At 43.9% G+C, this 13,539-nt stretch overlaps 1 protein-coding gene and 1 long non-coding RNA gene across 3 annotated transcripts in view; both read left to right on the forward strand.

Moving 5' to 3' along the window:
- The window catches only part of LOC106561924 (tetraspanin-4), a 109,178-nt gene that overhangs the window by 33,784 nt on the left and 61,855 nt on the right, over nucleotides 1-13,539 (forward strand). The window lies entirely within an intron of this gene.
- LOC106561925 (uncharacterized) lies at nucleotides 1,592-5,655 on the forward strand. Its single transcript, XR_001318935.3, has 2 exons — nucleotides 1,592-2,050; nucleotides 4,879-5,655. It is a non-coding gene; the product is annotated as an uncharacterized LOC106561925 (long non-coding RNA).

Consider the following 13,539-nt stretch of genomic DNA (forward strand, 5'->3'; position numbering starts at 1 on the left):
ATGACAGATTTTAACCTTGTCAGCTCGGTGATTCAATCCAGCAACCTTTCGGTTACTGGCCCGACGCTCTAACCACTAGGCTACCTGCTGCCCCAAAGGTAGATTCAGTGAGGTGATGTAATGTACGAAGTAAACAGTGGTAGTGGTTCAATTTCCGCAACAACCAGGAGCGTTGAAGCGCGCCTCTAAACTTCTCCGCTGTTTTGGTCCCGTAGCTACCACGTTGTAGCAGAATGAAGCACACCTGTGTACATGTGCAGATACTCTGTGTGACTGTGAAATCAACCCGACTGGGCACAAACTGGTTGAGTCAATGTTGTTTTGACGTAATTTGTCAACGTATTGTGATGTGGAATCTATGCTGGAAATTACATTGGATTTATAAAAAGTCATCAATGTAGTTTTGAGGGTTACATGTATGTTGAATTTCTACCTTTGAAAAAACGTCAGGTCTTCAATGTAATATCCACTATAAGAAAATATAGGCAGGGCAGCACCTCCTACTGGAGAGTTGAACTATCTACAGCAGTGGTCACCAACGGGTCGATCACGATCGACTGATCGACCTCCAAGGCATTCCTAGTTGATCACCAAACATTTCTGTAAAACAAACAACGATAAAGTCTTGCGTTCCAATTATTTTTTACATTAGTTTTGCGCTGTTCGTGGTAGGTGCACTTGATTCAACAGCCCTAGCACCGGGAAGGCAAAATGTTCCCAATTTGAACCATTTCATGTGTCTGAAGGTAGAACTCCGCCCACCCGGTAGGCCCAGAGAGCAAATCAAGTGCACCTATAGGCATACCGCTGGCCAATCAGATAGCTCATGTCTGCACAGTTTTCTTTAGCCATAGACTGCAAAAAGAAGCCTCAAACGCACAGCGAAGTTGATACTGTAAGATTTCGAAACTTTTAAAACCATGACTAGAGAGTAAAAAGCGTATGTTTTATGTGTAAATTCATGTTTAAGTTGTTATTCAGCACTGTCAACACTTTGTTCAACACCTTTATAAGCCGTAAAATGCGCATTCTCCCTACTTCGACACGCTACAACCAGCACTTCAGTGGCAGTGAATGAGTATAGCATAGTGTTAGCACAACTTTATGACCTTTGATCACATGAGTTTTGTACATTCAGTCGACATGAGGTGCAAGTCGGACAATTTTCTTACCCACGATGCAACACACTTTTAAAGGCGGTCACCAACTTCAACGCCCCCAAACTCAATGTGACCCACCAGATTCAGAAGCTTGAAAACCCCGCTAAACCCATTAGGTTTTTGTCCCCCCCAAAAACTTAAACTGAACAGAATTTATGGTGGTTTTCATTTATTTTTAGTTACTTTTGGAGTCAAAGATTATAGTTTCAGTATAGTTTTAGTTTTTCAAACAGGATTGTTAATTATTTTATTTCAGTGTACTAAATATTTTTTTCATAATTAGTTTTAGTTTACTATTGTAAAAATATTTTAAGATAATACACAACACAGAGGACTAGAGGTCAATAGGGAATGAATAATCAATGGAAATAGTTGTTTTTCAGTTCAACATCTGTTTAGAATCGGTGTAGGAGTTTCAGTCCTGGACTCATAGCTACATGTGGCAAGTTTTCATTGGTTCGAATGGTCTATACATTGACCCTGAAACAGGATACATGTTATTTGGCCATTGGCACAATTTTACTGCATGGAATTCTAATTGGTCAACCACAGGCTAGGGTTGGGGGTTATAAATTGTATAATGTCGCTTTGTTCTGTTGAGAATCACTGAGGACAGGGAAGAATGAACATCTACTTCCCAGCATAACATCTATGATTTGTTCTCTTTGAATAAACCTATATTTCTCCCCCTGATTTGCTTTGGGGTCTGTGTTATTGAAGAATAACATCAACTGCTAACACATGGTGCCGTGACCCGGATGAATTGGTCGTGACCAACAACAAGGAACAACTCATGAACTGTGTGTTGATCCTGGGGAAAGAGAGAGGGCTGAAACCCACCACGGGAGTCAACTCTTAATCTCCTGATTGTTGACATATCATATTCCTGGGTGAGTCTAGACCTATGTAATTTAAAAGAACCAAAGCAGGTTAAAATTAGTGCATGAAATGAGGGATACGTATCTGTGATGTATAGGGGTTTGAGTCCTCTATTAAAGGTTAGTCCTTTTCTCTATGGAAGGTTTGAGTCCTTTTGTTAAAGCCCTATCAGTTAAATAAGCCATAATTGATTAAGGGTGTGAAACCTTCCTGTTGCATAGAAGTGAGTTGCTATTTGAGTAGCAATTTTTACATGTGTGGGAAATGTAAGCCTTGTGAGCATTGTACAAGCTTTTGAAGTGAACACAAGTTTTTATGGTTAACCAGGCCCTACAGAAACAATTAGTGTTCTAGAAGATAAGAGGTTAGAGTCCTCAAGGGGTTGTATGTAATATATGTAATATATGGTATGTATGTATGTATGTATGTATGTATGTATGTTGGGGTTAAATAAATCTATAAGATATATATTATACAACTTTTGAAGTTAATGTAATGCCATTTTTAAGTGAGAAATCCACTCTGGAGAAGGGCGGAACGGCTGATACGGATGTGAATATAAAAGAGATTTTGAATTCACTGTCTAGTGATATAAAGAACCATTTCAAAGTAGAGGAGAGTAGGCAAGAGATAATAAATTAATATTCTGTCATTGTTGACAAAGATGGAATATGTCTGATCTATAAAAAGCTTGGGAGAAATACAGAGAATATCTAACTCATTGACATTGCAGAGAGATATAGAGAGTTTGAGGGCTCTTGGTGAACAGATAAAAACCTTAAAAGGAGAAATTCAACTATTGCAGGAGGAGACACGGGTGAAAAAGTAAGACTTGACCCCCACCTGTGGGCTCTCTGTTCCCTCCATCTACCCTCACACAAGGCGGATCAGGTTTCAAGCATCTGGTCAGCACTACCTGTCTTTGAGTCAACAGATTCTGACAGCGGTGACGAACCATGTCTTAGGCCAACCAGAACACAGGCTGTAAAAGGTACTAAAGGCAAACCCCCCAGTGACAGTAATCACACATAAATCAGCATCTCCAAAACAGTTGGATGAATGGTCAAAGACTGAAGCATCCAGGAGACGTCGGTATGAAGACGTGGCATTTGAAGCGATATAAGAAACTCTACAATCTATATCCTTTTGATGGGTTACAGTTATTAGCCTTTGTTTTGAACAGCCCGTGAACATGGTGTACTTGAAGAAAAGGTTTATAGAGCTGAGGTGGTTAGACATGGAAGATGAAGATGCACTCAATTCCTCCAAAAATGGGGCAATCACCCATCAGCTGGAAGAGACAAAACTACGGAAACATCATCGACAGGTTGTCACGACTGGACAGGGACATCAATCAACATAATAAACCAGCTGTCATCAGAGTTGTGCAGGTTCCGAGTGAAATCAAAAACATTATTCGTTCAGCCAAAGAGAAACCTGGTGTATGTCATTATTGTGGGATTTCTGGTCACTGGCAACGAGATTGTCAGGAAAGGAAACGTGTCCTTATGAGGAATGGACAGGAGAAGCAGGGTCCATTTAAGGGAAAATGGAAACAGGACAACAGCCCAAACGACACAATGCTGATGCAGAAATATAAGAAGCTCTCTCCGGCTCAGCAGTAGAGTTTGCTGGATGCCATGGAGGTAAACTAACAGACCCCCTCTCGCCCTAAGAAGGCCCAACTCATACAATCACAGGTTGTCTACCTTGGCCAACTGGTCTCACAGGGAAAGAGAGAGATGACACAAAGTCGTATGGCTGCCATACAAGCTGCCAAGGAGCCCACTACTATTAAAGAACTTCGCTCCTTCAAGGGCTTGTGCAACTATAACAGATGCTGGGTGGACCCCTTCGCCGAAATTGCACAACCCCTGATTCAAAAGACTCTGTAGCCTTCACGGAAGAACAGAAAAAGGTTTTTGGCAAGTTTAAACTAGCTCTGTCATCAGTGCCGGTTTTGGGCATTCCGGACTCAGGCCAACCGTTCACCCTCTTTGTTCCTGAAAAAGATGGCTACATGACCTCAGTGCTGACACAAGACCACGGTGATTGTCAGAATCCTGTAGGCTACTATTCGAAGAAACTGGATGATGTGTGTTTGGGATGGGGTCCCTGTCTCAGAGCTATGCAGGCTACTTACGTCTCTGTGTCGATGGTGGCATCGCTTGTTCTCGACCAACATCTTACCATCAAATGACCACATGCTGTTCACACTCTTTGACAATGAATCGAGCTGCACAGGTCACAGCTGCTCGTTGTAACAAATGGTCAATTGTGTTGGAGGCTCCTAACATCATCATACAACGTGGCACACCATGTAATCCAGCTACTCTGATGCTTCTTCCAGACACCACATTACTTGAACACGACTGTTGTGAGTTGGTTTAGGATCAGCTCTCTGATGGGTTTAATAATGGGCTCTCTGATTGTCATCCGTTGGAAAACCCTGAGTTTATCTTAAACACAGACTGTTCAAGCATTGTGAGGGGGGTGTGAAGAAGACAGGCTGGGCAGTTACTACAATGGACAATGTGATAGTGACAGGCACGTTACCTGCAGGAACATCAGCACAGGTGGTGGAATTGGTGGCTTTGACAGAAGCATGCAAACAGGCTGAAGGAAAAACAGCTAATATCAACACAGACTCAACGTATGCTTTCGATGTTACCCATGATGGTTAAAAAAATATGTAACACACATTAGGGCCAAAATGGGAAGGTCCTTATCAAGTTTTGCTCATAACGAGGTCAGCATATTAGGGAAATCTATGTGAAATATCAATTTCTCTTGAAACCCGGACATGTTACTTTCACTTTTTTGTTTCCTTCGTTTATAGATTATGAGAATCTACTGTCTGAAGCTGAAGCAATATCCCTTAACCCAAGGACTGTACTTGAAACGATACAAGATCACTGGTGAAGTGTTCATTGGAGACGTCCTCATCAACCAGTGGAACGGAAGAAGAATTCCTCACTACCGGCAGACCGTCAGAATATAATTTCTAATAGTTATCTATGTGGGACTGATACCAGTGTGGAAGAGCTGGTCACTTTTAAAGGACTATGTGAATGATTACCTTGACAATAGGACAATTGAATATTATTGTCTTGCAGATAAGGGAAAGATGTTTGAAATGATTTTCCTTGTGAGTTTCCTTCTAATACAGGAATGCATCAGCAGGATGAGGGACACTCGGGCGTCAGTACGTTTCTAGCTCTTTCTCTACACTATGCCGCAGACAAACATGGGGTACATGTGCTGTTATTGGTGCCGAATGCTGTACTTACATTCCTGATCATTCTGAGGAAATAACTGACCTAATCCAAAAGATGAGGACTGAGGTCGCTAAATATCATGATTACAATCCAGATGATTTAGGTTCAGTCATGTGGTTGTCTTCCACATTTGGAACATGGGGAAGTTTTTTGGTGAGCATGATACTTCCAATAGTGGGAGTTGTGTTTATTTTTCTTATCCTCATCCAGGTTATCAAGTGTGCTATTGCCCGATGTTTGTCTGCTAAAATCCGACGGTTACGTGATAGGGGATATCCTACGATTCATCAACCGTCTTTGTTATTAAAGAATAACCTCAACTGCTACCACTATAATAACCTTGGTTACAGCAGAGATTTTTGTCCTTTTGACGTTGAAAGCATGTTGAAAAGGGGATTGTGTCAGGTGTGTGTCGAAGAGGAAGTGTATAAGAGAGACTTTGTGTGTGTATGGCCTTTCTGGCACTAAGACACTCCATTCAAATTGAAATCCAATAAGAAGTCACTTACTCCGGGGCTAAATTCAGTTATCCTTATGTTAATTTTCTCCATTACCTTAACTGTCTGAAATAAGCTTAATACATTCTCATTCTACCCTGGACAATTAGTGTCTTCTGAACTGCAGCGAGGCGCAAGGGGTATATCAGTCCTTCCCAGACAAGCTGTAGAAAAGACAGGAAAAAAAGCGACGAGCCCCCAAATGTTGCCAAAATGACTTCACAGAAGAATTACAATAACAGTGGGCCTCCCAAAATACGCCAGGCTGCACGGCGCTAATCATATAGCTTTCGGCAGCCTCAGCGCACTTGAGCCACAAAGGGCACACACACACACACACACACACACACACACACACACACACACACACACACACACACACACACACACGTACAGTAGCAGAAAAGTCCCCAATAAGTCACTTAATTACCGTCACTATGTAATACATCTCGTTAGTCTTGACTTGGTGTACTCATACTGCGACCCAGGCCTGGCGCCACGAGGGTGCAAAAAGTTGGAATATTGTGCCCCCTCAGTTTTGTATCCCTATTCTGTCCCACAATATGCCCCCTCCGTCATGCACAACTGATGTGTTGTGTATGCTTCATTCATGCAACTCCCTTGCATGCATCATACGTACGTCATACACATTTTACCGGTTGAAAAAAACAATTGGCTTTCACAGTAGAAGGGCAGGGTCAATTTGACTGTTTAGGTTTACTTTCAAAGTTACTTACTACCAACAACAACAAAACAGTTTCACCGCACAGCTGGATGGAATTTAGCTAATGTTAACAGATAGTTAGGTAGCTGATAGCGTGATGGATATTAGAAAGCACGACGGCAGCATCGGATCAAAGCGGCGGGGAGGAGGAGAAGCCTGCCACAGAGGCCAAGGCCGCTGAGCCGACGCTAATCGCCTAGGCCAAGGCCGTCGAGCCCAGCAGCAAAGGCACCTGCACAACCGTCTTGCAGCCTGGTGACATAGGAGGTAACCAACCCGAGGAGGGGCTTGCAGCCTCCAAGATACCCAACCCGCCTATACTGTGGGAGAAAACTGGCATTTTGTAGCGCGTGGTTTAAAGGCAGAGTGGCTGGAATATTCCTGCAAGGAAATACAAGCACACGGACAACCCCGCTCCAAGCAAATGGCAAAGAGTAGGGAGTAGTAATCTGAAAGAACATGTGGTCGAAACAACAATGGGCCAGCAAGAAGAGGATCATGAGAGGGAGTGCAAAATACTGTTTATCAGCACTCTGGATGCTGTACTGGGAGAAATGTCAGCAAGATTTAACGAACGAAACAGCCAATTTGTTGAGGCCCTGTGTGCCTTGCACCCAGAGAATGAAACCTTTTATGGATGTGGAAAAGGTGAAACCACTGCTGGACTTCATCTCTGGAGATTTTGTGGAAATTGAGTTTACTGTCGCACGCCAGTTTCTACAGACTGAAATAGCCCGATCTGGAGAAGAAAATTGGACTAACCTTATGCAGAGCATTTTGGATAGATACTCCGGGCCTCTAACAGCTATGCCTACTGTGATGATGGCATTGAAGCTGGGATTAACATTTGGAGCATCCACAGCAATTTGCGAGAACTCTTTTTCAACATTGAAAAATGTATTCAGTGAGCACAAACAGAGCATGTTGCACAGGAGGAAAGCACATGCTGATTCAGCTGGCATTTGAGAGGGATCTTACAAGCAAATTCCGTGGGGAGTGGAACGAGAGACTTCTGAGGAGGTTGAACACAGCGTCAAGGAGGCTGCAAATATTTTGAATCTGGGTAAGAACAGGCAGCCTGGCTGGCCTAGTATTATCTTGTAATTTGCTAGCTTTTGGAAAAGTGTGGCAAATGTCAGAAATAGGTGTAGACGTGATTTTCTTTATTGGCAGGTCTACTGCTTGATTTCTGTGATAGGATTGTAAATGTTTGGTTTATAATATAATCGGATTGTTTTTAATGTTTTATATAGTAGAAGAGGTGCTCTGCATTACATAGATGAGGTGTAGGCAGACCTTGACCAATGGTTGAGTAACAGTGTAGCTATAGTGTTGCTATAAACAACTCGTTGCTATGGAATACACATTTATCTTATCATATGCTGCATAGTACGGCACTCTTGTGGGAGGACAGCTTGGTAGCTGTGTCCAAGCTCCATTGTACTGATAAATCGTGGCAGTGCATTGTACATTGGAAATGCATTGTATTGGCATGTGGAAGTGTTATTGCGGTAATTAGCAACTGTTTTGCATTGCATTGATGGGTATTGTGCATGTAACGTTGTCATAACTTGCAATTTCTCGAGACAGTTATGCATTTTTGTATGTTTGTAAAGCGGTGCAGTATTCTTGCGACAAGACAGCATGGCTGCAAATACATTGTGTGTAATTGTACTTTCGATTATTATCCATCCTGTGTTATCAGCAAGCGAAAATAGTTGTGCCCCCCTTAGTCATTTCTGATGCGCCCTTGCCGAGTTTATCCTGCTGCCGGGCCTGGTGAGACCCACACGGAGAGAAAGGGAGAAATGGAGAAGGGAAAACCAAAGAGAGGGATTGAAGTTCCTAGTACTCAAAAGTTGTTTTTTTCCTGTGTTATGTAGGTCAGAACCCAGCAGTCTACAGGATCCATAGGCTCCCAATTCCTGGAGTTCTGATAGTTCTCTGCTCCACTCTGTCTTCCTTGATTTAGTCAAATCAATGGGAATTTCCCCTCGCCTCCTCCAGGACATCGATCATATTCAGTAGGAACGTACAGTACCTTGCGTTGTAGCTTCAGGCTTTTATAGACCGCAGTTTGCTGCTTTGGTGGAGGTTGGTATGTTTGATGTATGCATCTGCATCTGTATGCGTTTTAAGCCAATCTCATGAGAAGAAAGACATCTCCTGGGTTGCATTTGTAAAGTGGAAATGTAAAAAATATGTAGAGATGATTGTTGCAGCGCTGTGGTGTCAATGACCCCCCCCCCCCCCCCCCCCCCCCCCCCCCCATTGAGTGCATGTTGCAGCTGTGGCTGATTTGACATTTTCATGTATCACTTATGCTATTGGCATACCTGGTCTTCCTGTCCCTAGTCTACTTTTAAATTTGTTAACATGCACACTCACATGGTATACCAGGTGTGGTTCCCTAGTGCATGAGAACTGTAAATAACAGGGTATTTGCACATTCTACATTACATGAAATGCTAGATTGTTTACAGCAGGCAATAATGTCTTTGACTCGTGCTGCCGCATCACAATACAGTTGATAGTATGGTCTTGGATACTGGACTACCACTCGACCACTCTGGCAGGTACCAGAATCAGTTTTTTGCACAGATCAAGAGTACCAAATGTTACTACACAGAAAAAAATTACGCAACATGCAACAATTTCTACGATTTTACTGGATTACAGTTCATATATGGAACTCTCAATTAAAATAAATGATGCCCTAATGTATGGATTTCACATGACTGGGAATACAGATATGCATCTCTTGGTCACAGATACCTTCATCTCCTTCACATAGAGTTGATCAGGCTGTTGATTGTGAGCTGTGGAATGTTGTCCCACTCCTTCTCAATTGCTGTGCGAAGTTGCTGGATATCAATTCAAATTTTATTGGTCACATACACATGGTTAGCAGATGTTATTGTGAGTGTAGCGAAATGCTTGTTATTGGCGGGAACTGGAACACGCTATGGTACAATGTCGATCCAGAGCATCCCAAACATGCTCAATGGGTAACATTGAGTGAGTATGTAGGCCATGAAATAACTGGGACATTTTCAGCTCCCAGGAATTGTGTAAAGATCCTTGCGACACGGGGCAGTGCATTATCATGGTGAAACATGAGGTGATGGCAGTGGATAAAGGGCACGACCCTGGGCCTCAGGATCTGGTCACGGTATCTCTGAGACAGTTTCTGACAGTTTTTGCAGAAATTCTTCGGTTGTACAAACCCTCAGTTTCATCAGCTGTCCAGGTGGCTGGTCGTATAGACGATCCCGCAGGTGAAGAAGCCGGATGTAGAGGTCCTGGGTTGGCGTGGTTACACGTGGTCTTCGGTTGTGAGGCTGGTTGGACATACTGCCAAATTTTCTAAAATGCCGTTGGAGGCGGCTTATGGTAGAGAAATTAACATTACATTTTCTGGCAACAGCTCTGGTGGACATTCCTGCAGTCAGCATACCAATTTTATGCTCCCTCAAAACTTGAGACATCTGTGGCATTGTGTTGTGTGACAAAACGGCAATTTTTTTTAAGTACTTTTATTATTCCCAGCACAAGGTGCACCTGTGTAATGATCATGCTGCTTAATCAGCTTCTTGATATACCACACCTGTCAGGTGGATGGATTATCTTGGCAAAGGAGAAATGCTCACTAACAGGGATGTAAAAACATTTGTGTACAACATTTAAGAGAAATAAGCTTTTTGTGCATATTGACAATTTCTGGGATCTTTTATTTCAGCTCATGTAAAGTGTTGGTTCCATGTTTCACGTTGCGTTTATATTTTTGTTCAGTCTAGATCTGAATCAGATGGGATATGTATATGCCGTACGGTACAACTCGCTAACAAAAACTAGTCTTTAGGATTGATTGCCTTAATTCTGTCAGGATGTTATGTCAGGCAACATTATGTCAAACCTCAAGTTTCCTCCTGTTTACTTAGAACAGTGTGGTCCTGGACCTGGGTCCCAAAAGGATGCACATTTTTGTTTCCCCCTCTAGCATTACCTACCTAATCCCACAAATCAACTCATCATCAAACCATTGAAGGGGACTGATTGTACTGCACCGTACGAATCTCTGGATGTCCAAACAAACAAGCCATGGAGTAAAAGTTATGTCAATTTGAAGAGAAATTAGACAGCTGTTCCAGCACACTCGTTTATCTTTGGACGCGTAAAGGCAGACTCGTTTTATATTGACATTTCTCACCCCTTGTCGCTTTCCATTACCGCTGGTAGAGAAATTGTGTCTCACATTCTTAAATTTTTTTTTTTAGATCAATTGTTTTATTATATGTTCAAGCAATAGGCAGAATAAACATAATTGGACAAATATCAGTTGGCCTGTCAGCGGACGTCCAACACGAGATCACATCATAATCCATAATGCGGTATATTCATAGTACATGCACAGATTTACCATGCACAGACCTACCACTCTTGGTGAGCAAGGGGGTTTACTCCACCCAAAATCTGTCTACATTAAGCAGATCATTAATTATTAAGCAAGTGAGGAGTTTTTGTATGGGGGGCAATGAGAGTGTGTCGAATTTAGTCATGATGAAAATGATTTGCTATTTTGATACATGAGGCTTATTTGATCTAATAGAACTGTATTCATAAGTTGTTACGGGTGTACTGATACACTGAGTATACAAAACATTTCCCTCAGAACAGCCTCAATTTGTCGGGGCATGTTCTCAACAAGGTGTCGAAAGCATTACACAGGGATGCTGGCCCATGTTGACTCCAATGCTTCCCACAGTTGTGTCAAGTTGGCTGGATGTCCATTGGGTGGGGGACCATTCTCAATACACACGGGAAACTGTTGAGCGTGAAAAACCCAGCAGCGTTGCAGTTAACCCTCTGAATGGAACACACACAATCCATGTCTCAATTGTCTCACGGCTTAGAAATCCTTCTTTAACCTGTCTCCTCCCCTTTATCTACACTGATTGAAGTGGATTTATCAAGTGACATCAATAAGGGATCAAAGCTTTCATCTGGTCAGTCTATGTCATGGAAAGAGCAGGTATTCTTAATGTTTTGTACACTCAGTGTAAGCGTGATGCATTGTGACATCCCGGCAACTTTGAGAAGAAGCATTTTATATCGGAGTTGTCGCTGTTGAAATTCGTGACCGTCTACACTCTTTGGAAAAAAAAGGTGTTATCTATACAGGCATTTGACATCGACACCCCTCATCGAATATTCAAAAAGGTATTCAAATAATGAGATGTATCCACTAATCCAAAGAGAGGAATAAGTGGGAGCTTGACAGCCCGCCGTTCTGCTCTGTTGACATTGTTAGGGAGGAGACACAAGCATCTCTTCACACTGGGCTCCCGAGTGGAGCAGCGGTCTAAGGCACTGTATCTCAGTGCTAGAGTGCTCAGTGCTCTTTCTCCCCTCTCTCTCCAGATGAAATCTCGCGTCTTGTGACGGCCGGCCGCCCAACAACCTGCCCACTTGACCCTATCCCCTCCTCTCTTCTCCAGACCATTTCCGGAGACCTTCTCCCCTTCCTCACCTCGCTCATCAACTCATCCTTGACCGCTGGCTACGTCCCTTCCGTCTTCAAGAGAGCGAGAGTTGCACCCCTTCTGAAAAAACCTACACTCGATCCCTCCGATGTCAACAACTACAGACCAGTATCCCTTCTTTCTTTTCTCTCCAAAACTCTTGAACGTGCCGTCCTTGGCCAGCTCTCCTGCTATCTCTCTCAGAATGACCTTCTTGATCCTAATCAGTCAGGTTTCAAGACTGGGCATTCAACTGAGACTGCTCTTCTCTGTGTCACGGAGGCTCTCCGCACTGCTAAAGCTAACTCTCTCTCCTCTGCTCTCATCCTTCTAGACCTATCTACTGCCTTTGATACTGTGAACCATCAGATCCTCCTCTCCACCCTCTCCGAGTTGGGCATCTCCGGCGCGGCCCACGCTTGGATTGCGTCCTACCTGACAAGTCACTCCTACCAGGTGGCGTGGCGAAATCTGTCTCCGCACCACATGCTCTCACCACTGGTGTCCCCCAGGGCTCTGTTCTAGGCCCTCTCCTATTCTCGCTATACACGAAGTCACTTGGCTCTGTCATATCCTCACATGGTCTCTCCTATCATTGCTATGCAGACGACACACAATTAATCTTCTCCTTTCCCCCTTCTGATAACCAGGCGGCGAATCGCATCTCTGCATGTCTGTCAGACATATCAGTGTGGATGACGGATCACCACCTCAAGCTGAACCTCGGCAAGACGGAGCTGCTCTTCCTCCCGGGGAAGGACTGCCCGTTCCATGATCTCGCCATCACGGTTGACAACTCCCTTGTGTCCTCCTCCCAGAGTGCTAAGAACCTTGGCGTGATCCTGGACAACACCCTGTCGTTCTCCACTAACATCAAGGCGGTGACCCGATCCTGTAGGTTCATGCTCTACAACATTCGCAGAGTACGACCCTGCCTCACACAGGAAGCGGCGCAGGTCCTAATCCAGGCACTTGTCATCTCCCGTCTGGATTACTGCAACTCGCTGTTGGCTGGGCTCCCTGCCTGTGCCATTAAACCCCTACAACTCATCCAGAACGCCGCAGCCCGTCTGGTGTTCAACCTTCCCAAGTTCTCTCACGTCACCCCGCTCCTCCGCTCTCTCCACTGGCTTCCAGTTGAAGCTCGCATCCGCTACAAGACCATGGTGATTGCCTACGGAGCTGTGAAGGGAACGGCACCTCCATACCTTCAGGCTCTGATCAGGCCCTACACCCAAATAAGGGCACTGCGTTCATCCACCTCTGGCCTGCTGGCCCCTTACCTCTGAGGAAGCACAGTTCCCGCTCAGCCCAGTCAAAACTGTTCGCTGCTCTGGCACCCCAATGGTGGAACAAGCTCCCTCACGACGCCAGGACAGCGGAGTCAATCACCACCTTCCGGAGACACCTGAAACCCCACCTCTTTAAGGAATACCTAGGATAGGATAAAGTAATCCTTCTAACCCCCCTCCCCTTAAA

Source organism: Salmo salar, chromosome 11, assembly GCF_965601325.2.
Source record: "Salmo salar chromosome 11, fSalSal1, whole genome shotgun sequence".
NCBI lineage: Eukaryota > Metazoa > Chordata > Actinopteri > Salmoniformes > Salmonidae > Salmo > Salmo salar.